We start from the raw sequence: 27,500 nt of genomic DNA on the forward strand, positions 1-27,500 counted from the left end.
TGGTAGGTGCAACAAATTACGTGAGTAAATGAAAGGAGAAAAAACTCGGTCTTCACTGTCAACGACAGCTCTCGATATAGAATCTCAGCCAGCCGTATGCTAGAATACGATTGATCTTTGTTCCAGACGCTTGAAATAAAGGAGGAAAAACTAGGTAATCCAATTGCAACACTTTCAAGAGCGAAAACCAATTTCCTTTTGATATCCTTAACTGGTATTAGATTACAGAGAGTGCTAACGGATTCAAGGAGGATGAATTTAAGTATTTTAAGAATTGAAAGCAGCGTTTTGGCCGAAATAGTAACGGCGCGTGAAGTAGGAACGTGCTATTTTGCTGACTTGTATTCTATCGTTGAGAAAAGATTAGGAAGTCAACTTTAAAAAAGGTAGTTTGGTGTTTTTAAACTTACTAGTAAATTTTGCATTATTCTGTTTTCTCATTTCGTCTAAAATGTGACTTAGTTGCCTTTTCCACTGGCCGCTGATATCAACAAGTCAGAATTTGAAATTAAAGAGAATTGTCGAATTCTGACTACAGTTACTGCTTTCGAGGAGGCGTCAAAACACGATCGCTAAGTTATAGTTCTGTCCTTGATAAACGGCGTGTGAGAAATTCGATGACATAATAGTATGAGAGTGCATACACTCTAAACGAAATTTCAGTTGATGAGAAGCCTTTCAGGTTTCTTATAACGTTTTGCATTCTGGCTGTTGTCAAGGGAATTTTTTCCTGTCACTCTGAGTCACAGTTTCCAAGCTTCTCATTTCGTCAAGGTTTTTCCTTTCTAGGAGTGTATCATCAATAAATCATGCGGTTATATGTACACCCACGGTTTATGCTCCAATATCGTAGATAGCAAAGTCATTTGACATCGTACGAAGAATGAAGCGCTGGATTGCCAGTTGGAAAATTAAATTACCTTCATTTGAAACATACATTCTAGATATACCTTTCTGGCTGATGCCAAGAGATATTTTTTTTGTCACTCGAAGGCACAATTTCCAACCTTACTTTCGTCAAGGCAATTTTAGATGGAAAATCCATCGATGATAGTTCGTGAAGTGAAGCTTTCAGGAGCCGCGACTGAAGGTTAATGTGTTTTTCGGAACCATGAGGGCTCATATGGTCAGCGGTGCAACGGTCGTGGGGTAATATTTTGTCTGACCCACAGCCCCAGCTATTACGGTACTATGAATACTCGAGAGAAGCAGACTTGTTGTAAACTTATAAGATGATTGCTAGTACATGTAATTACTTTTGGATATTGCACATTAAGTATCGATTATGTTGCATTTCATTTGCCAGCTATTGTGAAACTCAGGTGCACGAAGCAAAGTAGATTACATAAAATTTGATGAGGACATAAAGAATGGTTTTCGAACAACTTTTATCGGCTCTGTGTGGAAATATTTGATTAAATTTCAAGGAATTACCAGCTATTGCGGGCCTAGCACACTCTGTTTTGAATAGAGGGAGACTCCATCATTCCTATTGTTTGAGATTGGAAAGGTGTGAATTAATCTGGCAATTAGCCTCCTGTGCATTGGTGCATACAAACACTAAAATGTTTGGTTTTTGCTGATTTAGGGTCAAATAAATCGGCCAGAAGTTTTGAAAGCTTCACAAATGATTGTTGCAAGGAAGTACTTTATGATAGTTTGCGAAATTTTGATTAATTCTAGGTGGAAAGTAATATTTTTCGCATATTTGTTGGGAAAAAAATTGAAAATCCTCCAATTTTCAACCCCCCTATGGACACTATGAATTTTTCTCCAATAAAGCTGAAATCTTGGGAATATAATCCTAAGAGTTATATCAACCACGTCTGAAGTCGGGAGTTTGTATCAAATGTATAGTTTCGGAGCTAGCGCAGCTAGAAAAGCCCCCAAAACCCACTTTCTCAGGAATTTACACTACGGGCTACGAGTGAAGCATTACAGATTTACCAAAATTTTCAACCTATAGATGGACACATCGAATTTCCATCCAAATCACTCCAAATTTTGCCAGTAAATACCTAGACATATATAGAATTGTGTCAGAAGTCGGGAGTTGGGATTATTTTAACACCCCGCCCAAAAAGCCAACTTTATTGATATTTCCTATGCATTTTCCATTAGGCTTGCCAGGACCAATTAAGCAGGTGCACTAATTGGCTTAATTGGCTAGGCCCGCAATAGCTGGTAATGATTGGATTTTTTATGAATTGCGTTTATTCAATGCAAGAATTATTTTTGTGTTTAACAAGGATTCAAGTCTGTAGATATTTCATTGATAAGAAAAAAATACAGACACAGAAATTAAAATTCTACGGAAAGACATATACGGTGCCTCATGTTTGTTAAGTTTTAATTGCATGGCAGGTTTTGTGTCTCGATTACATCGTTCCCCACTTCCATCGCGTTGAAGATTGAGGGAGCCTCGACTTTGAACGTTTTCAAGATTTGCTGAAACGTTCAGACTCTATTTGCACAAGAAAATTTATTTAACAGAGGCAAACACGCCTCCAGGTAGAAAAACCTTTCAATCCACACTTGGCGTTAAATTACATTAGTCAATCACGGACGAGAACGAAAGCTATTAGAGACGATAGATTAAAAATGAACGACCTTTTATCCAACATTTTACCAGTGGTGAAATATTTGATTAATAATACTACTCATACAAATCTCGGATGGCTTTACTTGACATGAATATAAATTCATCATAGGCTATATTTACCCTGAGCTCATGAAGATGAGATTGTAATTGGTATAGACGATGTATTCACTTTCATGACGATCATGGGGTCAACTGGGCTATAATCGGATGCTGGAGGACTACGCTTTATGTACACGCCGAACAACAACAGCCAAACCTTTTTAGCGTAATTGACCAAAGCGTCATACATTTCCTTATTTTTATCCTGCGGGAACATCTATGATAAACGGCTTCAGGCGTTGTCGGAGGCACTGTAAAGCCATAAGCTAAAGTAATGATAGCACCATGTTTGGCAACGTTGTTCAATCTCTAGCTAGATCAGGAAGTTTGCTCGAGTTATTCCGAGTTACGACCGTAGAAACAATGGATTGGTAAATTGAGACTGGACTTATATCTTATTCTGTAAATCCGACATCAAGCCTTCTTTTTATTTGGGACGCGCAACCAAATTGTGAACGCCAGCAAAAAGAACCAGGCTTGCGTCGGCGCCTACATTTTGATCGCGCGTCGGACGCCGATGGACTAGCGTCGAAATATGAATTCGGCTTGTGTTCACGTAAGCACCTCACGTCGCCTATCACATACAAGGATTTTGCTATTTACGCCGCGTTGCCCAAGAACAATCAACGTGTGCCTAATACTTATCCTGAAACGCTTTTGTGGGGTAGGATTACATGCTTGGCTTACCGTGGTTTACCACTGGTGGATGATTTGATATCTGACCAGTCTGATTTGATATTTGAAACAGCATGGAATATTTTCTCTCAAGCCTTAGAATGTATGCATCCATAAGACGAACGTAATCAGCCGTAACGATATAACTGAAGCTGATATGTTTCAAATATGGTTATTGTATTTGAAGCTTCGACCAATAACAGACATAACCATGTTATATTGGGTAATATGTGGTTCAGTGGCGCCCTTGAGATATGATTATTCGCATCGATAGTGTCGAATTCCAGCCGGCGCCAGATGTACCAGGCATCAAAGTGGTAGCCCGAGAATAAAAATCAATTAATATATGATCGAAATCGAAGGCTGGCCTATGTCTCTGTAGCTAAGACCCGCTGAACATGATTGACTAATTGGGAGGGAGCTTGAATCCGGGAAAACGTTATCCGAGGTCACATCAACCATGAAACTGTACCAATCCCTGGTGGCGAGATCGGGAACTACGGAGGATGGTTCGAATCGGCGGCTGGAACGGAACATTCGAGACTAACTGTCTTACTAACGTCATGATACACTTTACAGTACAGTTTGTATTGTCAGTCGAAGTTTATTGGGTTTTCTTTTTACATGAGGTGACCCAAAAAGATGCACGGACAACGTGTCACTTTGAAATGCGTTTGGCTTTCTGCAGGTACAATGTATGTGCAGTACATCTACAAATATTTACGAAAGTCGACACTTATAGTGATTTTGAATACAAAATCTGCTAAGAATAACATACTAAGTGCCCTGGCTAATATAATACTATTGACTTAAGCACACCAATGGTCCGGCTTTGTCAATTCACAGCTGCCCGGGTCGGAAGTCTTATAACAATCGGATGCCTCCCTAGCCTAATCCGGATAAATGTACGCCACCATTAGCGCCAAAGAGAATTTCCGGTTACACTTTGAAAGGTTTCCCCTAACACTTATTGATTTAAATGCGCATGTTCCCCGTAATGTCAAGCAATAAGGGTTCGCGCCGGTGTCCCTGTCACTGTCCAAAGAGGAAATTTCCTAGGTGATTTACGTTGTCTATTGTGAGCAAGGCTTCTCGGCGTGTATCCTGCAAGCAGGAGTGAGAAGTTAAATTCCAAATGATCATTCTCTTTGAGAGCGGCTCCTGGCTGACAAATAGGGCAACCACTGTTTGAATATTACGTTTATTTTATCTCAACGGTTTAGGCCAATAAACCCCCATGAAGCTGTTTTCTTGGGGTCGATGTTATCAAGTTATCACGACAATGGACAATCGTACCGGTATAGGGATAAGTAATGTCCTCACTAGAGTCAGGTAATGACGTGCTATACAAACCTACCAGACGTCATTGACACTCCCGTATCACTGGTTTACGGAAACAATTCCCAATAGGTCCTTCACTCCGCAATTCATCGGACCACTCACAATGATCCCGTCATAAATCGGCCTTAGTAGCCCCTTAAATAGCGGCTATTTAGAGTTTTATATTAGCCCGGTGGTTATTTCCTTTGTTATGGTGCACCCTGAGGTTGATACATCACGCCAAGACGGCTACCGGATAACATTAAGATCGCCATTGTACGGAAAAAAGATGACCATTATGTTAGATTATGTGTGGTCTGTGGTTATGAACAGGCGATTAGAGGAATATCAATGACGATAAGTGGGTTTGTTATAGTTGCATTGTTTATAATCGTAAGCATTGTAACAATTGCACAAATGTCATATGAAATATACAATGTGCGTGGCATCGTACAATAGATGATCAGCCAAGGGAAGAGCATGACGAGCCGCTCTGGCAGCGAATTGAATTTAGTCCCCCTGAGAATTTGTCTTATATGTACTCTCATTGTTATTAAGGATATCACGTCCTGGCTCACCGGTCTTACGTATTCTGAGTGTTCCCGTTTCGGAGTGTTTCACCTCATTGCTAAGGAACTCTCAAAGACAGATGGACTTTTTTTCTTCTGGTTTCCCTGTAAAAGGTCAAATAAGCATCAACTTAGTTGTTGACTATACCCTGACAGTACGAAGTCCATCAACGTTAAAATAAATCATCATTGGGACAGTTTGGTACTCTTACAGTCACGAATCTAACGCCAATCCTCAAGAGACCAGCATCGCTCTTGCAATGCACTGATCGACTTTCTTGCTTCTCCTGGTAACCAGCTTCTATTAACAGAAGTCGACAACCAGGGTCCCAATTCAATAACCGCATCTCCCGGGAATTAGTGACCAATGCTGATATATCCACATAATCTGTTCTCCAAGGAGTTGAGTTAAGACCATGAAGTCAACATGATTCAATCTCTGATTATATGTACTGTCTCTCGATTCAGAAGTATGTTTGGGAATTGAGATTTCTATTCAGAATTCAGACGAAGCCATGTTTTAAACCATACGTGCATACTTGTCAAGTAGTAGCCAACCACCACGAACATTTGGTCATCAATTTCAGCTATTATTCCATTCTTCGTATCAGATTGCTCTATTTGAAAACATCGCTTTCATCCGCCACCTGCTCATTTCACCAGTCGCGCCAACACTCCTTGACATTTTCCTTCTAATTGAAACGACTACAGTTGATCGTAAAGCCTTTCATCTGCCGATACCGTATACGACAAAGGGAACAAAACGGGATTGCAAGAAGTGTGAGGTCGATTTCCTGGGAATATCATTGTCGAGAACGGTTCGTCATAAAATGTTGTTGTTTGTAGCATCTCTCAAAAGAAGACATTTACACGGATGTAGAGCATTTTGCGCTTTAGCTCTACATCCGAGCCATTGTGAACAAACACCTTTCTTTTTAGCTTGTTGATACCGCGTGCAGTTAGTGAGCGCAAAAGGTTCTGCTGAAGACTTTCAGCAACAACCGACAGATTCAAATGCTGGGAGGAAGCCAGAACGGATAACTTAAATTGGGAGAAAAACACTAAACCTTCGATACACTCACCCGGTAGTCTGTGATGTCATTTTTCCACCACCTGCAAAGAGTAAGAAAAGAAACGAGACATTTAATTTGATGCCAACGACTGACGAAGTTTTCTCGGATGAAGATATAGCCTCTGAAACTTTGTAATCAACGAACCTGTTGTTTGGTGGTATAAGCCTTCATGCTAGAGGAAGTCCCCATCTACCACATTCTGGCAAATTCTAAGGTTTGCGTCGACATGTACGATGACTGTTCTTTATATCAAGAACAATATTTGAATTCTCGTGTCAAATTCCCACAGGTATGATAGCTCGAGAGAACTTCGTTCTTTGTAGTTCGCAAGGGTCGCCAAACCTGCCTCATCACCAGACGAAGAAACCTTTCAGATGATGACGGATAAATAATTGGTTGGTTGACATCGAGCGAATAGCGATATGTGCTCTTGAATTATGAGTCCCGATGGTGATAAAACAAGTCAACAAGTTCAATGTCTTGTCAAATGATTCAGATGTTAATTCTTCAGGATGGCTTCTCATAACTCAATACTTTTGTAAGCAAATTAGGGTATGGTCTTAAAAGGTCACCATGAATACTACGATACGTAACATTAATAGTACCTAATGGTCAGTAACAATGGTAAATATATTTTCTAATTACTGTAGTGTACTCGGCAAGGTGAATTACTTAGCAAGTTACTCTATCTCCAGGAAAGCGACAAAGAAGAGAATAATGGGGAAAGTTTTGTGGCATTCTCAAAGGAATTTGTAGTATCAAAAGATTCTGAACTGGCCTATCAGATTTCCTTCTAATCCATTAGAATGTCAACGCTTCATTGTCACTGGGGCTCATGGACATGTTAAAGATGTTAAAGGACCGATTGCTTTATTACGGGTGTCATTACAAAGTCTACGGCTGCCATGTAAACCACTCTAACAGCCATGACAGTAGCAGTTCCCATAATTGAATAGGACAAAAACGGGCGTTCAAAAGCCGACTGAATGACGCTATTCCAAGTTAAGTCAGTTAACGACGACGCGCGTGACAATTGAAAACGAAAATCACATATAAACCTGGCCCAAGACTGGGTTACAGGATCAACGTTGCCACTTGTCACGATTTAACTGACTTAGGCTTAACAACACGATGTGAGGGTGAAAAGTGACCACGCGAATCTTATGTCGTAGCCCGCTCCTTGGAAATAACTTCTCGTTCGTCTAGTCAGACATGGAGACTGAACAGTGACACGTCACATGTAAATGTGAAAACGTGTACTCTATATGATTACGGCCTTACATTGCCTCTTTTACACGAACTATGTTTTTCAAGTGTCACCAGGACCGGTGTTGATGGTAAACAGAGAAACAAATAAAAGAAAGCAGCCGCGAACATCGTATAATTCCTTCAAAACCTGATCCTACATGATGATAATCTTCATTTTCACTGGTGAATTATTATTTTGCCTGTAGCGGATCATAACCTTCCATGGGAAAGATGAAATGTCATTACTTAATCCGGAAGATCAGAAGATAGGACATAATGTTTCGTTATTAATCATGTCGAGATTATGCGGGGTAAAGTGGTAGATCGTGTTCAAGTCGTTTTAAAGTTGTATCAGCGCATTGGAGGATGTCAAAGACTTAGAAAGCTTCAGTTATTCATAGATTTGATTCAGATACAGATCATCGAGAGAGTTGCGATATTGCTGTTTCAGATACGAGATGAATTAATAGCAGTTTATTTTGAATGAAATTGTCACCCGACCTAACGACAGCACTTTTAAACCACAAAAAGTGATGCGGAAATGGATAATACGCCAAATACACTTTCTTCTTGCTGGCCGCCTCATCAACCGATCATAATAACTGAAGAAAGTACGTTCAATAACGTCTGTTGCTTTCAACATGGTGAAAAATAACCTAACATCCACAAAAACCAAGTCCAAGCCTGGGAAGTTGATGAAATCCCTGAGGAAGTGATCGCAAAAGTACAAGACTTTGACATTAGTAACCTGATACTATTTCATTAGTCATTGAGACCATGATTATTAATCGCATGAGACCAACATAATCATTTCGTCGATTGACGAGCCACGCACGAGATCCGGATCTCCGGCGCGTGATGTCCGGACATGTTATGGTGGTCTCTCCGAAAACCCACACCGACCGCTAATATCGATCACTGTTGCAATTCATAACGTCACTCATGATCATGGTACCATCCATACAAGTGTTTTTTCTAAAGCATCTAAACTTACTATATACTAAAAGTCCATCAAGTTTAGTGTCAACATCAATCTAATTTTTAACATCGCGTTCCCCATTGAGGTGTTTTCTCGTCGCGTGATGGTATGACAGACGACAGGGGGTTAGTTCGCAGGTTCATCTATACATGTGTCATCGGTTGAACTGGGAACATAGGGGTCATACGTCCTTTACTGCAAAACAAGCATTTTAGTAGAACTGCACGAAAAGCTGCTTTTTATGGGCTGAAAGGGAACGTTGCTGCGGCAACAGCTTGTAGTTGGATAAGGCTAATTACTCGCGATGGAAGTTACCTTCCGCTGGTCGGCTGATGGCTCTAATGGTCTGTAACGTGAATGGTTTTTGCTGAGGATTCGGATAGATCAGGTTGTTATTTAAAACTAGGGCATACGCATTGAAAATCGCAGAAAGTCGTTGTTCTTTAGCTCCTAAGGGACTGCAACTGCACCATATTCTTGGCACTTTCTGCTAAAATGGTATTTAAAAGCATTAGAAATATACCTTGCTTTGTCTTTGCTACACATGTAACTGAGCCAATCATTCAGCACGGATTTATGCTATTCCAAAACCGGCACTTACTATGACCAGGATATCGTCAAATACACGGTCACCAGGCCTGCTAACTGCAGCTGCACGTATCGCTATGAATGATTCTTGTTACAAGCATTGCCAACTCGGAAATATTTCAGATTCAACAATACAATAATAATGATAAATAATACGTTTCTTATTTTAATTAGAGGAACCACGCCGAGTCGCAAATAAATTGAGATTTCAGGTCGATACTATTTGAATGCACAACAGTTCAGAATAAAAATACCAACGCAGCCTAAATTACATTAAAACTAAAAAGTAAATCTAGACTGTTTTGTTCATGGCAGCCGAATTCAATCAATTCAACGTGATGCACATTAAAAATATCACCTTATACGGTTGGGTTTCCAATAAATTAGTTGCTAGAAACGTACCAAACGAAAAAGAAAATCACGAAACACTACATGTATATCATTTTTTCCAGTTGACAATTCTGTGTCATTCTCGATAAAGCCGAGGCAGTGTAAGAAAACTGTTACATTATAGTTAAATTTAGAGTGATGGCACTTTTCCATCAACGAGGTTTTAAAGTTTTTGCGAATACCACTGCATGAATCAAGATCGGCCTTGTTTTTTGTCTACCCTAGATTTCCATCGCTACGTCTCTTCCTGCACCCTTCCGGGCTCAGTATACAATCACATATGTTATACATTCCGTGCACATTCTGTGAACATGCATTTTCCTGAGTTATGAAATGTTGTCCTATATCATGTGACATGTCAGAATTGAATTTGAGATACGGAAAAGACTCGTAGTAGATGATAGGTTATTTACGGCGCTTATTACAGTCAGGCTCGTGAATCAAAACTCCTCTCTACATCCCGGCGAAGGTGGCCATTGCCTTTGCCCACGTACCATCATACGTATAGGTTCCTCAGTCATTATGAATGATTTGTCTGAAGTATGCAATGATTAGTGGCTGCTCGTCTGGCCTTTTTGATGACTCTGTCTGGCGGGGATTCGGACTGACCGGCGAGTGATATACAAATCACCCCTCCCCACCACTAGCGCGTTCGAATACTCACGCCACACTTACCCTGGCACTCATCAAATACGTTATGCGCAGTTGATGAGGTTTATGAATGATGTCGCGCCAGACCTGTCTTAAGTACAGTAGCATAGGTTACGAATTCGGATATTTGATTTGCTATGGGCGGGGGGGGGGGGGGGGGCAGGACACCACTTTCGGCGATACGAGAAGCCTTGCAAATGGAAATAACAACTAACTATCACCTATTTAACCCTATGAGTAGAAGGACTTGGTCACCAAGAAGGATAATTATCCGAAATTTGGTGTTGAATCGTAGAAAGCACAGTGCAGCAACTGGATATTAACTGACACATAAAACCCCTGACTTAAGCGCACTATATTGCCAGTGCAACCCTCGAGTCTGCTAATGTCACTGATTAACACCCAACTCGCTTAAGCTATGACAAGATGCTGTCTCATTCTGTCAGATGACCTCGACCGAGGTGTCAGAAACAAATGCGAATGGGGTGATTTGGGATCGAAATTTGACAACATGTGATTACAAAATAACCTCATCGTCTTCTAATTGTGATGAGGTCCCTGTGAGAACGGTTGGTTCAAAGTGTTGAAGATTACGATGACATTGGTGATTGGTGATCACCACGTTCCGTCCCATATCTTCATGAAAGACCCGGTTTTCGGTCACGTCTCAGACACGACGTGTTCGAATACGATCCACACAGAGTAGATCTTCTGAAGGTTTTTGAAGGATTGGAAGTTTCAAAAGTTTCTTCTCATGGCTCAAAGTTGTACTTTTTAGTTTGAGTGACTTAAACATAATCAACTCCTGATTAAGTATGTCACCTTTGATCTGCATAGGAACATCATCAACTTAAGACACACATCACGTCGTCGTGGTGATCAAAACACCAATAAATAAGGACAACACGCGGTAGCTCAGATGTAATCCAAGGAATATTCTCTAAGCCATGTGCTATAATCTCTTAACCACGAGATGGCCATCCGGATCTTGACATTACGTGGTAAATAATATCCTGTCCGCTTCCGGCGTGTGTGCGATCTACCGGATGTTGTCCATCATGGCGCGGTAACGTTTCAACCACTCCGCACCTTTGGCGGATCGACAATAAAACACGTTTAATGCATCAGCAAGGTTTTTACTTAAAAGTCGTCCGTCTGTTCATTGGATTTTCTTATGGCGCAGGTAAACAGAAATAAACAGTGTCGCGGTTATTACGGACGCGAATTCGCTGAAATAAAAGTTTGCTGATATTCAGGTACAAATTTCAGATACTTGAAAGAACATAATAGGCTCTACACAGTTACATGTAGTCCAGGAAAGATTGTAAAAACGTATTTCTCGTCCCTGACCCGGCGTTACGTGATGTTTCCTCTAGTTCGTGTTGTAGGATATACCGGAAGCGTTCGGCTTACACTAACGTTGACAAGATAAACAACTTCATATTCCGTGACGAGTATTTAAAAGTTGTACACGTTTCCAAAATATTCCGGGCACCGACCTCAACTAATGCTGAAACAACGTTATAGAGGAACCCGGCGCTGGTGGTAATAGTCGGGGTTGAATTTACCGCAAGCATCAGGCTTATATCAATATCGGCATGATAAACAACTATGATGTTGGCGCAAAAAATGTCAAACGTAAGTCTGATTTATAATGGAACATTTTTGGCGATAATTAAAAGACGGTGACAGGTAGCGAAACGGACAAAGTTGTGTCCTTCATGTAGTTAACCACATGAACACTTCTAAACTATTGGATGTCCTATAGTTCGGGGTAGCTGACAAGAATTTGTGATTTTGTCGAGGGTTAAGTCCTGGCCCGATTCTGGCCGTTATCCAAAAGCAGAGACACGTAGCTAATTTGACAAGGTTATGCTTTTGTAATCCACACGGACACTTATCTAAACAAATGGATGTTCCAGCACCAATTGCTTTGCCCCCAACCGCAGTAAACATCCCTCTCGAAAACAGACCCTCATGACCTTGGTCAGGATATGCAGCTTAATGAAATCCAGCTCAGCTTCAAGGTCAATCAGTTCTTATCCAATTCAGTTTGTCCAATTACACCCCGGCGAATCAATGTCGCGGTACTCACTGACAAGCCGTCTCTCTGCTGAGATTGTTTTGCGGATCAACCAACAAGGCACAAGAAACTGTGAAAAGGATCTTAAAAACTATGTCTCAGAAAATTACATCAGGCAGTCATCGAAATGAATTTTGGACAAGCTAATATCAGATTCCTCTCACGTCTGTGGAGTGCGAACAAATTCGATGTAGTTTTTTTTTAAATAATGTGTCGACATGTCTTATTAATTCAACATATGTGTGATCCGTTATGTTAGACGCGGCTCGTAGGAATGCCGTAGCTACGGCGAATCCGAGTAGCCAATATTGACTTCATTCACCACGACAACATCGATTGAATCCTCGTCGTAAATCGGCCTGATCAGGGATTATCATTAATTTTCGCCTTAATTCAATACGGTTGCTAATGATTGCACGATAACTGTAGCGCCGAGGTAGTGGTTCCTGAGTCTAGCGGCAATAGGTATCATGTTAAGATTGAGCACTGAACAGTTCCTGAGGATCAAGCGCGAAAGCTGAGGCTAAGTGCTTTAGAGTAAGCGGCACTCCGCGCGTTGAGTGTTACACTGAAGCAACATTTCCTGAGTCAAGCTACAGAACTGAGGCACACTCAAACATCGATCAAGCCCAATCGACAGTCTATTGTCTTGAAAAAACAGCTCCTTTTGTTCTACAATTTTACCAGGGTAAATCTTGATAACGCCGGCTCCACGAAACACCTTTCAGGGCGGTCGATAAGACTAAAACGACATAAGGGCAGAGGGATAATAGGAGTCAAGCCGAACCTTTTCAACCTTGTACCGCATCTCATGCCAGAACCGTCTTCACAGATGTGCTTAAAGACGATTTTGTTCAGCAACCCGTTGATTTACAAACTGATGACTGCAGCACATACAGCTGGTACTGGTGACTGCGTGCACGATGCTGGTCCCACGACATGTAATTAACAATCTCAATCCATGTCGATGTTCAAGCAAAACCTCTCATTGAGTTCATATCCCAGTAATCAAGATGTGAATACGAGGGTGAGAGGGCGAGGAGGTAGCCGAGTGCGTGTGTTTGATGAACCTAGAAATAAGTAGTCGAGAAATGAATGATCTGAGTGATTTGTGTCTGGGAGAGCTGGTGTCATTGAGAGCAATTGCCAAGCAGCGGGACATTCCGCTTGATAAGTCTGCTGGTTGTGTATAATATGTTGGCCGCTATGATGCTTAGAATGACCACTGAGTGGGTTCGAGGAAAGCCGATTTGTTGCAGCAATGACTGGTTTGTTGCGCATTGTAAGTTACCAACGCCATATTCCTGGTCGATTAACTCTAAAACACCGAGGAGCACGCATTTTGACATGGCCCCAGCATATATTGCGGCAGCAGTGCATGATAACAACACCTCAGTTCGTGGCGAATTATCCCTTCAATGTAATTGTTCCTCTCCTGTTTCTTTTATAAGCTATTAGTCATTAGCGTGAAGAGCGACAACCTCTTCCATATAAAATTTCTTCCATTAAGCGTACTGCTGCTAAAGGTACCGTTTTGCCTACGCATATCCGAGCGCATTGAACGATGCGCAATTTTTGAATGTCTTAACTACAATAACATCCTACTGGTGTCATTTCAGGCACGAAGAAAAACTGGTTCCTCTTGTCCCCATGTTTCTTAGAAACGGCAGCTTATGTCTTCCCTAAGAATAAGGGATTGCTGATCCTATCAGCGAAAAAAACGTTTCAGCTTGAAAAAATCGCTGTTTTTGCTATTCATTAGGGATTTTAGGATATGGTTATAAGATTCTCGACTATAACCCATTTACATTTTTTTCTTGAGAAGAAAAGCGGTTTTACGTGTGCTTCTCGTCTCAGTCATCCAACTATCAATTCGTGGCTTCTCTCCCCTTTTCTCAACGGAAGACAAGATACAACGTCACATCTTTACGATTCTCATGGGTATTCATGTGGTGAAGGCTTGACGAAGTCTTTATAGAATGCCATGATACTGTGTCGAAATCGTACAAGCAAAGTCAACAATCAAAATACCAAAGACATGAAAGAGGATCATTTTTACCAAACAAGGCTTCGCATCGCGGTGAAATACTTCAACCAACCTGCTGCCTTAGAACCAGAACAGAAGATAAAACAAGTTTATTCATAAGGCGCTCCTTTGCAGCCAACAGACAGATAGCATTGTACGGGAATGGGAATAGTCAGACTAAGCAATGAATAAATGGAAAAATTCCCGAGGAGCACTTTGCAGTCTGCACAAGTTTGGCCAGATAAGCGACTGTGATCATACGACGGATAGCATTTAATTGTCCAGGGCAGAATATGACAGCTTAGCAGGCATAAATCAGGATCTGATAAAACTATCATAAAAATATTTGCCACAAATGGTGCAATTCTTTTCTTAGAAGTTAATGATGAATGTATACTTACATGACTTATGTCAGGGAACCTACTAAAAAATCCTAAACAGCCATTACTCATGCTTAGCAACTCCATAAAATGAACCATCTACATGTCTAATAGCAAACCGTAGAGACCTTACGTGGGCTTGGCAATTGGAAGGAATGTTCCTTTCTTCTATCGGTATATTGAAGTCGCGCCTCAGACTATGATTTTGCGTTATAAAATATTCCCTGAAGATTTCTGGTATGGCGGATTCAGGATATTACATTGTACTTGTCGAAGAGCAGTTAACATTATCGACACGACATGGGTGTCTTCTCTAATTGGCCAGGTCTGCCCGCAGATTGTGTGGAGAAGCTACTACATTTAATAAGTCGATTTGCTATTTGATTTGTCGTCACGTTTACATGTAGCTGCTCCACTCTGCGAGAATTCGAAGAGATTTGCGGAGAACGTATGATACGTTAAGAGAAGAAGACGAGGCTTGGCCTCCGGTATTTGCCAATCAGAATTCCTGTAAGCTCCATGGCCAAAGCTGAGACTCTGCCTGAACCGAAGAAGCTTGAAAAAAGTCTTCTGATTGGCCAATACCTTATGGGCAGTTACCGATTTCCTGCTTGATGAAAGTGGTTAATGCTTGAAAGTGAATACATGACTGTATACATGTATAATCGGCGCGTAATCTTTGCTGACCAAATACGCATGCGTTACAATACATTCGAATATAATGGATGGCTGGTCTAGCTTAACATTTCCGCTTCATCCCCAGTCAAATCAAATAAAAAGCTCCGGCCGGGAGTACTTTGTACAGCGCAAAAAATTATTATGGCAATAAATTTATCAGTCGTATTATCATATTCCAACAGGGTTGATGCTGCCGGAATCACCTCAATTCGCTAATGGAGTGGCAAGTCATTTATCATTTTCTGACCGAGGACAATTTGGCTGCCAATGGCAGTGTCATCCGTCAGGGATAAATCGATGGCGAAAGGGTCCAGCGGACTCGAAAACTGGTCATTTGTCATTGGATGGCGGAAAAAAACTTTAGAAATATGCAATACGTCATTTTTTTATCAATAGTAGTCTGAGCGACGACCATCTCTGTGGACAACCTGACTGATGTGTCTGTTGTTGTATCGTCGAAGCCACGCTACTAACAATAGCGAAACTTCGACGTGCTAATTACACAATTGCTCAAGTGACACTTCAGAAATAAAAAATCAACGGTTTGGTCCGGTTGTGAAAGAGCATGTTCGCTCGTACCAGTATCCTGACATGTTGTAACATGTACATTTAGTGTTGATGTGAATGTAACATGTTACATGCTATGTCCCACATTTCAAAATGGGTGATTTGGACACTAAATATCGTACCAGCGTAACATAATCAATATGTCAACTAAATTCGTTTATGTATTCCATCTTCGTACCGCTGGTAACAAGTGGGAGTCGATGCGATCCGAACCCTGCCGTTTCATGCATGCTGTGTAAGACACATGTCAGACGCATGCCAGATGATCATGAATGTCGACATTCCCGGCCACACCGTCTTCAGTACAAGCCCAGCGTTAGGATTATTGGAGCATCCGAACCCAGTAGTGGTTTCCTCACTGATTTCCCTCAAATGAAGACAACAGCGGCGCCATAATTCACAGCGTGACACAAGTGATGTCTTCATCAGGAAAACGTCGCGTCTGATTTTACAAACAAGTCGGACCCGACTCCGAATCGAATCACCTTGTCAATTTTTAATGGCAACCTAGCATGTCTGGTGTCTGTTAGAGGCAGAGGATTACCATTTCCCCTGAACTCCACAGGTTCATTGGATGAGGAAATTCTCCGGGGAATAGGCGGAACTATCACGTGGCTTTTATCTTTTTTGGATACCGCAAACCCTAAGAAACCAAAGAGTACTTGAAATCTCAACAGCTACGCAGTAAGAAATCCGAATAGCTTGAAAATGCATGGCAGTCAGATTTTGAATTATTCCATTTTATGTGTAACTTGATGGAAATTACTACCAAATAGTAGAATGTGACTGGGCAATGATCAGATATTAATAATAACCTCTATAACTTCGTTGGTTCTTCAACCAATACGCGTTAAGATAAGAATGAAGCACGCTCTAGATGACAGACGTGTTGCCCATGACATATTGACTAACCTGGGTCAGAATATCAAATTAATATAAGGAATGATGTGTCAGATATGACATATCGCGTAATTGGGGATCACTACTGATTGATCAATAAAGAGAAAGTGACTGCAACGGACAAATGGCTGATTACTACAATATACCATAGTAAAAGAATATATCATGTCTTTGCAAGGGTCACGTGATGAGAGGTCAAGGGCAAGAGTTCAAGATGTATCCGTAATTGAAAGTGACTGGATCGAGCAAAGTGCTCATTATTGGCGCTAGTAACTACTTGTATGCTAAACTACGTACGACAAGTTATTTTACTTTTCGAATACTATTGTACGAGATTTTGTTATATATTTCCTCGTCATCAGGCACTACAGAAGAGACAGTTTCTCATCTGGGCTATGATAGCATCTAATGGGTTAGGCCTGAAGCGAATGCATCAGACAGTCATGACCGTAACAAAGTGACCGACTCTGGCTGGACTGGAACACGAGCCAATTCAGAATAAATACTCGTTGGCTGCATGGTATTAAGTGACAATTCGCCAAGCAGAAAGTGCTTATCATTACCAGTATCAATGACATTAGACGCCAGACAGTAGGGATGTGTCTTTGTTTTGTGATGCTGTTGAAGGTACATGATCTGAGGCATTCTTCTTGTTTATCCCTTAACCGAAGATAGGTGATACAAAAAGCAAGAAAAAAATCCATCATATTTTTCACCCGATCTTTTCAAAGACAGATCTAGATACAAACTGCTCTTGTTTATGACTTCTTCGCCGATCGCTTTAGGTCAATGATCTGTATTCACAAGGATCGATTGCAAGGCCAGAGACATCCGATGTTTAATCGAACGGAACCTGTGACTTCAGGTCTGAGAAGCTGTTTCGTCAACCGTTTAACATTATTCAATTGGCTGAAAGAAACTTCGCTCCACGGACGATGTCATGACGCAAGCAATTACTAATCGGAGTACTGGCCTAGCTCCCAGACTAGGTGAAAGTTTTTGTGACATCAATCAGATGTTTATGTCAGCCATTTGATAATCAGTGACACTTGTGGTATTTGAAGGTTCCCCAAGAGGAAAAACAAGAGAAGCAACGATGCCAACGCTCTAGAGTATGTACGAAGATGAGCAACGAGATTCGTTTCGAATGATACCGCATGACACCAAGGGTTACAAAGACGACGGAGATGTCAAATTGGCAGCAGGTGTTAGTAAGGAGATCAAACAGCCGCCTCTCAGTGGTGTTCCGAATCAAGAAGAATGCCATTGCCATTGATCAGATTTTGGTTAACCTAAACGAACGTAGGACGCAGAGGGAGTTTCATTCCACTAGCCTCAAATACGGCCATTCACCTTAATTCCTTTTACCTACGGTCGATAAAAGACTGTAACGCTCCCACAGCTCTCCAAAGGCTTGAAGTCCTTAGAGCCTTTCCAAGTTTCCTTCCCGCAGGCGGGCTGTGGAGAAGCTCATAGAAGAAGAGGACAAAGAAGAATTAACGGTAACTTCGCGACAGCTTTCCTTAAAGAAAAAAAAGGTCTAGACACGGTTTATGTTAACACTAAGTACCTCTCTCAATATTAATCCTCTTCATGCATCTAAATGCAACAAAACCTGAGATAATTTTTTCTCTACATCACAAATGATACCTTGCAGTGTACCACACCGGCGACATCGGGATTTTGAGGCTGGTAGTCCGGCTTAAAAGCAATAATAACAACAAGTTTCTAATTCTACCATAACACTACTGTTAGCCTGAAGTCATATATTCTCGTTGTTAACCTGGTCGTATTGGATGTTTGTTTCGTATTCAAGCTCGCTTACCGTATTCGGTTGGTGAATTGATGCGAGTTGAGACGTCGCCAGCTTATCGTTTAATAGAGGAATGGAACATCAGCCCTTCAGAATCCACGTCATTGGGACACAGAAAACGCATTACGGTTGCTAAGCTCAGACAATCAACTCATTTCGTCTCAGAGCTCCTTTCAGTCATAAACTCGCAATGTTTCAAATTTTATGCGTGGCCACGCATATCTGTTTGCAAGTGACAATGCGGCGAGATTGACATGGGTGCTGTTTCCTTTACCGAGAGCGTCTCATCCATGTTTCACTGGAGGACTTAGTCTTGAAATAAGACGATAAGGCATATAAGGTGAAACAGTTATTGGCTTCGTGACTTTAAAATATCTACAAAATGAAAAATGGACATTAGTCTGACAACTTGATATATTGGTTATATGGACCGAGCGGCAGTTTTATTTGATTTCCTAAGGTTACATGTAACTTCCGGTTATACGAAGTTTGTTATACGTGTCCCAGAATAGAACCGTGTCAACTATGTTTAGAGTATACCCGTTATGCCCGAAGGAACATGATGACACAGAACCATCTCTTAGCCCCTTGACATCGTGTAATGTTAAAGTGACATCATCTATATTTTCCCTCTATACATTCTTCGGGCTATTCTCTTCTTATTCTTCAATGACTATAGCTGAATAAAACATTTGACAAAATGTCCTTACATGTATGTTGACTGTGAGGCAATTGATGGGGAAAAGCTGGTACTTTTTAATATACAAATCTTCGTGCCAGTCCGAAAAGGTCTGTGGGCGAAATTCATCTTGGTCTTTCTCAGACTAACGTGAATATTCCATTACACATTCCTATAACCAAGAACAAGTCAGTTCTAATATAATCTCATCCCATACCGCGTGATGGATGATTTAATAATCTGTGAGTAAATCCAGGCGGATTCGTTTGGCTTCGTGAGGCGTAGGAGCAGCCACCGAATGTCAAGTATTACGATTAGGCTTTTTGGAATAAGCAGCCGCTATCGTTAAATATCGTTATAGTGTCAGAACAGGCGGAGTATTAGAGTGTTGCCTTTTTGAACTACATACCGATCAGACAACTTGATGGGAGTATATGATTGTGTGACGTATTAAATGTTACTTCAATCGAGTGACCAGTCACTTCTGTATGGCTCCACACTAGTAAAGCTTTGACGTGCAACAGTTTATTTCTTACAAGTTAATTAAAAAAAAATTACTTATCAGATATTTTAAGCACTCTGACGTTTTTATGAAATGCAACTTCATCAGTGAACAATGGTCCAGCTTTCTTTACACATTTTGTAACTACAATCACGTCCCTCCTGACCGCGTTAGCAGTATATCAGATACTTACTATAAGTTTGCATTTCTTGTAATAGCATCAACTTGCTGTCATCGGAACCTAGACTGGGCGAAGATGAATAGACCAACGGATTCGAAATGTTGCAACAGTCACGCGAGCTCAAGTAGGATATATTTCACTAAGAGAAAGAATCCTCGGTGATTTTCGCATTTGCCGAATCCACTTATCCATCCATTTATCTTATTTAATGTCAATGTGCGCTTCATGAAGATGGACTACAGTCTAAGTACACGCCCTTGCTGGCGCCTCATCCACAATGATTTACATGTAAGCTTGCCCGTACACATATTGGACTTATTCCCCAAGGACTTCATGCCAAGGTGTCTTCTTATGGCCGTAATTTTTCCATTTACCATCAATGTGGGCTTCAAGAAGATGGACCACAATCTAATTACACACCCTTGCTGGCGCCGCAGCCACAATGTTTTACACGTACCAGTATACATATGGCATGTATGGGACCTGCATGTATTCCCCATCGCTTTCATGTCAAGGTGTCAGCTTATGGCCGTAATTTCTCCATTTGTAAAAGAAAATATCCCTGACTGTCAGTGGAGCTTAAACAGGGTTAAGATGGAGCGTGATTCGATGCCTTTCAATACCTGTGTTTGACACAAGTGCTCAGAATCGGATGTTTGTAATTAATATAAAATTTGAAAAAATAGGATATCAGATTTGATGAAGCAATGAATTATGGATACTTCACCTTGTAGCTTTACAACCCTGCCAATGAACGACCCAAAAGATCACTCCAATTCTGTTGCAGAAATAGGTAAAAATGTGGTAAAAATACTTGTTACAACATGGGGTTTCTGTCTCGTATTGTGAAGAAAAACTAACGTTATCGTCAGATTTTTCATCGATTCGCCAACAGCTGTTGTTGGCTTGATCTGATTTCCAATACCACGAGAGATTTAAAAGATAAAGTAAGGAGTGAGCTTTGTCTCTGCTTGTGCGATGGCTAAGACTTGGGTGCGGGTGAACAGTTCAGGGCGATTCGAAACACGCCAAATCGGATCCCAATTATATCTGCATCAAAGATCGAACACCAATCTCACATAAATGGCAAAAAAACGTCGTTTCTGCCACACTGAAACTATCTTATATCAGCCGATTTGTATTAGAGCGTTCGACATCAGTCCGATTTTTTTCCATAGCAGAAAGATCCAAAGATATTATCCAACGTGTGCGATCGTAACTAATGAGCTAAACCTCAACAAAAAGTAATAATCTCATCACAACAGCAGTATCAGCATCCTTGGTCATCACGCTGTTGATTAACTCAGACAGAAAAGGGAACGCCAGAAGCCATGGCGGAAAATCCGGCGCCACGAATAATGAGCAGATAAATGCAAAATCAGTGAGAATATTTACGAGTGGCTCACACAAATCATATCACATTTCTTTGGGACATATTTTGAATAAATTATCGACTCGCTCAGTTTATTGGCTGGTCGAATTTTTTGCAGTGCTTACATTATTGCACTTGCCGGTTTAGGCTTACCGACCACATGAAAGCTGTTCCATGGGGGTCGATGTTATCAAGATTTACCATGATAACACTTTGATAAGGCTTTAGAACAATCGGGATTTAGACCCAGGTTCGAGCGGGCTTTGTTTAAAGACAATAGATATTACACAAACCAGCTGTCGACCACCCGTTATGGTCTCAAGAGATTAGCACACTACGGCCACGGAAGTAAAAATTTCGCAATTTGTCTTAGTAGACCAGCACTCGATCTCAATCCGGTTTTTATCAACAAGGCCAATTTTAAAAAATACTAAGAACGACTTCGCCAACGTCAAGATTAAGATTACTTGCCCTATCACAATCTGAAATCAAATAAATAATAATCCTGTTAGATTGTGACCTGGTAGTTTGTCTTAATACATGTCATATCGACGTTTCCGAAATTACGTTTTTAAATACACAGAGATGGGATTGCCAGAGGAAATCTCTTCGGTAGTCATCCCTGAAATTTGAGTGGACTCGGGTGATCTGGTGGGGACCATCTAAAACTATACACTCCTGACCAAAAAGACGAAAGCCCTCGGCCAACCTGCGAAATACGTTGCGGTATATGTTTATAATCCGTTTGAGGTTGTGGCATAAAATGAAGATATCAAAATGATACAACATTTTATCCCATTGAAGGGAGGGGCCCCTGAGAGAGATAACGGTCGTTTCATAATATTTGGCATTGATGTAATTTCGAGATGGTCCCGTTATCACGGCAGCAAATCAAATGAAAGATAAACCTCATTGTACCGGAGTCGTTTATCCTTGTCTCTCGCACTCTTGTTTAATATATTGCAGGGTTGTGATGACGAATGAACTCGATTAGTCTGTGTTATGAGGGAGTGATCCATCGCTGGGGGAAGATTGGTCGCCCGTGTTGGATGAGCAACCAATTATTTGGTTGGGTTTACCAAAGCGGTGTGGAGCATTTTTTATTGCGCCAAAGCGTTAATAACGGCAGGACGAATGGTACCTAGACAGTGATGGATGGTGTGTCGAGCGTATACATGATTCCCAGCCGTATCTGATCCCCTCCATTTAATAAGAGTTGCTCCACATTCTGTTCAGTTACAAAGACATATGGTCAGAATATGGCTCAAATGAGCCAGGGATTATGGCTCAAGTAGGAGAGCAAGAAAGGGGGTATGCTGCTGTCATAAACGCATTGTTTTGGTCAGAGTAGCTGTTGCTGCTGAGCATTAGAATTTCTCATAATCCCTTGTCCAAATGAGGCAAGGATTTCGCCAGCGGCTTAGTAGAAGAATGACTAATGTGAGTATATCAATGTATTGTTCTTAATGGTCAGCATTGCGTTTGTCGCTAAGCCTTGGCTTTTAGCACTGATCTCCCAGATCACAACATCAATGCTGGCCAGGTTGCACACCCTCACACTGGAGCAATGAATGACAACGGGGAGAATGAAGCCGTCCCAATGAGGCATGGGTTTATAGCACGCTGCTTCCACGGGAGTGACCAATGATCGATGACATGCGGCGTTGGTCGGACAAGAGTGATGGCTGCATGGGAATTAGATTGAACATGCTGGAGATGTCAAGTTCCTTCCAGGGATATCGGTTAGTGCTAATCATTCTGGTCAGACATTAGATAAAAAGGAACTTAGAGTACGGGTCACAGATCTTAGATGGACAAAAAGGGTGTGTCAAGGTATGCTGCACTTTTGCCTGTGTTGACACGTTGGTTTTGGAAAATGAAAATGTGTTCTTCTGACAAGCTCTCACACGATTTTTGACACTTCCAATATACTACAGCTTTTTCATTTTCCTGTGAATCCAGTTTGGAGAAGACATGACCCTGCTGGAAGCCATTTAAGAATGGAAAACCAGCATCACACGCTCCCATTGTCTCTTAAAGGCTTTCAAGTCATGGCTTTGTGTTTGTCATTTTGTCGATATGTATGGAACGGCAAATACCATTTCTATCAATGATAAACCGATGGTGTCCTTGCCCTTTGCTATGCTTTGTTTGATGACTTCGGATTTAGCAAAAGGCCCTGTGGTTAAAAACAATATCCATGAAGGCTAACATCATGTCAGTTTCATATACTGACTTGATTTCCGGCCAGTCAGAGGTACCTCGTACAATTAAAAACGAGAGTGCATGCCCTAAACTTTTCTATAATGTTGATAAGCAATGAGCCACAGACAGCCTCCTGGTCTCCACTGGAGAGGAATCTACAGCAATACGAATTTGTAACATGATTTGTTGCGCCAAGACGTCAATATCAAATGACCCTCGGTAAATTTGAAACACGACTGATCATTCGATTTCGCTGTTGATTGTTGTTTGACTTTAATGTAAATCCGTTTCTTTTCCGAGTTGATTTTGATTAATCGGAGACATGCAGTGTCTTAACGCAATCAGACGCTCCTGTGTACCGCTTTGATTTGATTAGCCTGCATCCTCTTGCTCCAGAGGCGGTGATGTGGTGAGAAATTAACTCAGGGGTGAGGAAAGTGATAATTCATGAATGAAATATTGTGAGGTAGTTAGATTACAAATGTAGTATGGGTCTTGATGACCAAATGGGCCTCCATGTTGACACTTCAATTATCTTGTTGGCACTTCAATTATCTTGATAGGAAGAACAATTGGGCCAAATCCATTAATAAATAAAGGCCCGAATCAACTATGAGCCATTTCTTGCGGTTGTCGCCTCTGTTGCAAAACTTTCGAAAGTTAATCCGATTCATTTGAAAATAATGTGTAAGCTATCAGACTACATGTACTTAGTTGAATTCAAGATGTCACCATAAAAGAAAGGATTGGCCACTGACGTAACTTGACAAATCACCGGGTATCGAAGCCGATATATTTGAACTTAAGATTTTACCTCACACACAGAAATGCACAAAACGCGAGTGATTTTGATTAACAGAGTTCATGAGCCCAATTGAAGCGTTCATCTTTATGATAATCGCCTAACCATCAATGCCAGTCTATCATCGACTACTTCTAACGTCATACTGATACTATCATTAAATTGTATCATGTTATTGATATTGTTGTTATCATGATTTATTTCTGCAGCACTTCAAAGCAATCGATGCGTGATTAGGAGCCTAATCAGACGCTATTATCAGGGTTCTTAGCCTACCATCAACAAATCCAAGATTATCAAAGGGTAAAAACAACTTAGACGCGTGTGCTCAAGGCTGAAACAGACTGCCTGTCGTGTGACAATTTAATCGCCCCAAAATAGGCATGCTCAGGGCTATAGGTGGAACTGTCCTTGTGACATCTCGGTATCAATCAGTTGAGGTTATTTTATAGTATCCACTTTGATATTTTGCATTTGATCTTATGTACGGTACTGAAAGTGACGAAGTCTCTTATAAATCGCAAATATCGCATGAACATTTCAGGAAATGTTTTTGAATACTAAGTGTTTCTATCCCGGATTCCACAGCACTGAACTTACATGTAATCTTTGATGTGTAGAACGCCGCCGGGGCTCGATGTAGTGTTTGTTGTCAAAACTTAAAATCCTCCTTCAATCGTAAATGAGGAAAGGAGATGCGATAAAATGCTTTGCCTTCCACTGCAATTTTTTCTCCTCAAACGAAAACTAATTTAATCTTCCATCGTATAGAAAAGTGTATCTCGTTGAACTGCTTTGATTAAATAAGCTCTTTCATCAACCTGTACCAAAAGGTCTCCGGATAAATCCAAACTTTAAACACGTTTCGAGTGACACAATACCGCCTCTAACAATAATTCCTTTTACCTGAGTTTATGTTGAAGAAGACAATACAGTATGTATGAGCAGAATCTCTTCTTCATGGTGTCTTTGACGTAAGGAACCCATTATCAGTCGTAATTTAAGACGACGTAAAAATATCTTAAAGGGAGTATTTAGGCAGGAGCCATGTACATGCATGTCAGATTAGACTACACAAAGTTGCCGACATGGCTCTCTGTTATCTCACAGAAGAACATCGAAACCATCTCGCGCTTGAACGAGGAATAGATTCATCGAAGAATCAAACACGGCTCAGTCGCCAATTATTAGTCTGATTCCCCCCATAGCTCATGTCTATAGTTCCCCTTTAAAGCTTGGAATGGAATAACAAATCGTGCTGCTTTTGAAGTAGGTTATTCATTCGAATCGGGAAAGAGTGAACTGGAGTTACTTCTAAAGAAAGGACGCACACAAAGCGAACCTTTTTACAAAACGGGTATATACGCTTCATGATTTCGTTGCATCGGTAAAGTAATTTCAGCGCAAACGTGCGTGTAATGCTTTATTGAAATATTTTCAATTTCCTTGAAAGAGAACCAGCTGCCTATTCATTCACTCAAAATGTAACAGAATGCAAGAAATGATCAAAAAAAGAATGTCGAAAGTTTGTTACATCGTTTAACTGATTTCACCGCAGATCTGCACGTTGAAAGCATTTAATGGGTTTTTCAAGATATGCGATGCCATCAGCGTTTCACAAAAAAATCAGAATGAGCAGAGCAAGAACGACGCACAAAGAACGGAAGGAATAATGTATAGGATAATGTAGTGTTAAGACAATGCATTCTCGGTTTTAGATAGTTCTTAGTAATATAACACCTTGATTGCAAAGTCGAAAGGAACCCTCCATTTGCTGGTATGGTTACATTCCTTTGTGTTGTGAAAAAAATATCCAGGCTGAACCGGCAAGACTGAGGTGATAAACCCCTTCTGTATTTTTTGTCTTGTATTACCTTTGTGAACTTCTGCTCAGTAACATGTCATGTTTTATTCCCAATGAAACCTGGCGCTCTTAATTCTGATCTCTTGTGTTGTTTTTGTGAACGTATGCTCTGTAACATGTCATGTTTTATTCCCAATGAAACCTGGCGCTCTTAATTCTGATCTCTTGTGTTGTATTTGTGAACGTCTGCTCAGTCATGTTTAAATCCCAACGAAACCTGGCGCTCTTAATTCTGATCTCTTGTGTTGCCTTTGTGAACGTATGCTCTGTAACATGTCATGTTTTATTCCCAACGAAACCTGGCGCTCTTAATTCTGATCTCTTGTGTTGCCTTTGTGAACTTCTGCTCTGTAACATGTCATATTTTATTCCCAATGAAACCTGGCGCTCTTAATTCTGATCTCTTGTGTTGCCTTTGTGAACTTCTGCTCAGTAACATGCCATGTTTAAATCCCAACGAAACCTCTGAAATCTGTGACTCACGATGTCATGTTTTAATTCAAACGAAACCTCGCGCTTTTTTGTTCTGATCTGTTAAACGATATCGGTGTCGATGATGTACAGACAGATCATTATACTTCACCCGCCATTGAAATCCATTGTCATATTTACAGGATGGCCCGAAATAAACAACTTCAGTCAATTTTTACAGTGTTTCATTTCAGATTCACTTTGTAATACCAGGGAAGTCGGATTTTTTTTTTTATTTGATTTTTTTTTCAAATTCAAATTGTTTATTAATCCTTATAAAAGTACATTTACTGTACTTTTACAAGATATGAATTTTCACTGAATTTATTGCTTCCCGAATTTTTTTCCAGATCAAAATCTTTATATTAGTTATCATATTCATCTGAAACAATACATTCAGATTGAATATTGGGTTGGTTGATTTCCTGACTATTGCAGGGCTACCTGCTAAATATCGTCCTCTCGAGGTCGGCAACTTGCCTACAAGAGCTGAGCTGACGGCTAAGAGATTGCCTGATGCGAAACAGCTTGGTGATAACAGAATTTTCCAAACCATGCAGCCTTGTAGCGAGCAAATTACACAAAACATACACAAATCTGAAGCAGTCGATTGAATTAATCATCTCATGAAAGTCTGATGCACGTCCTTTATCGTATTTACGTTACACTCGAGTTATAGTGAAGCACGGAAAATACAGCGCTAGTTAAGAATGTATTGGATTTCTGATTCTTCTATCATGTCATTGGCTGTCACTTTTCATTTCGATTTTTGTTCGTAATGTT

General features: G+C 40.7%; 1 protein-coding gene across 1 annotated transcript in view; it reads right to left on the reverse strand.

Moving 5' to 3' along the window:
* Positions 1-27,500, reverse strand: part of LOC135497954 (neuropeptide S receptor-like) — an 86,910-nt gene that overhangs the window by 16,602 nt on the left and 42,808 nt on the right. Inside the window, exon 3 of the mRNA XM_064788007.1 lies at positions 6,348-6,378. The gene's annotated coding sequence lies outside the window, so the exon portion shown is untranslated. The remainder of the gene's footprint in view (positions 1-6,347; positions 6,379-27,500) is intronic.

This window comes from Lineus longissimus, chromosome 13 (assembly GCF_910592395.1).
Source record: "Lineus longissimus chromosome 13, tnLinLong1.2, whole genome shotgun sequence".
In the NCBI taxonomy this organism is placed as follows: Eukaryota; Metazoa; Nemertea; class Pilidiophora; order Heteronemertea; family Lineidae; genus Lineus; species Lineus longissimus.